Genomic DNA, 917 nt, shown 5'->3' on the forward strand with positions numbered 1-917 from the left:
CCCCCCAACAGCACAGCCGTTGGGGGACGACCGCGACGAGGCGGCACCCGGCCCCCCACCGAGGGGGGGAAACAGAGGCACGCCTCCCTTACCGTCTCGACCCCCCCCCCAAGAGAGCCACTCAGGGGACACACCACCGCGGTGGGGACCCGAGGAGCACGCTGGGAAAAGGGAACGACACCACCGCTCGGCCTCGGGCACCTGAGGGACAACCTGGAGCGCTCCAGGGGCACCACCGACGGCCAAGCAAGGCACGCTCACGCGCCAGCAGGGGCGCGCAGCGCAGCGGCGGGACGGCCCCCCCCAACGACGCGGGGAGGACCGCTCGCGAGGCACACGCCAAGGAGGCGAAGCGAGAGTGTCTGCTGCGTCCGAGGACCACGGACCCGCCCGCGCCATGAGGCAGGGGGCGGGAGACCGAGGGTCAGGGCCGGAGACCACCACCCCTGCCTTCCCCCACACCCCTCGACAGGCCGGGAGGGTGTGAAAAGAGAGGCGAGGGGCCCGCGGACAGAACGAGAAGAGCGGTCCCGTTCGCCAGGAACGTCCGTCCCTCGTCTAGCGCGACTTAGGTCCGGCCCAGGAGAGCGCGACATCACCACATCGATCAGTCAATCCAGCGAGCCAGGGGCCAGAAAGCCCCGAAGGGGAGGGGCACGGTGAGGACCATCATCCGAGGAGCCTGCTTCAGCCTCACCGGCAGCCGCAGCCCCAGCCCCCCCCCTACCACCTCCTTTTCTTTCTCTCAGGCAACACTGGCCGACGACCCCGCCAGGAGAACGCCTGACACGTGGCACGGAGCCTGCGGGGTGGGGCCGTCTCAGCCACCACCGGGTGCCTGCGGCGGGGGGTGGGAGTCACACGGGGTGGAAGACCCACGCGCCACCTCGCCCCGCCGCCCTCGGGTGAGCCAGAGA

Source organism: Eschrichtius robustus, unplaced genomic scaffold (assembly GCF_028021215.1).
Source record: "Eschrichtius robustus isolate mEscRob2 unplaced genomic scaffold, mEscRob2.pri scaffold_333, whole genome shotgun sequence".
NCBI classification, from domain to species: Eukaryota; Metazoa; Chordata; class Mammalia; order Artiodactyla; family Eschrichtiidae; genus Eschrichtius; species Eschrichtius robustus.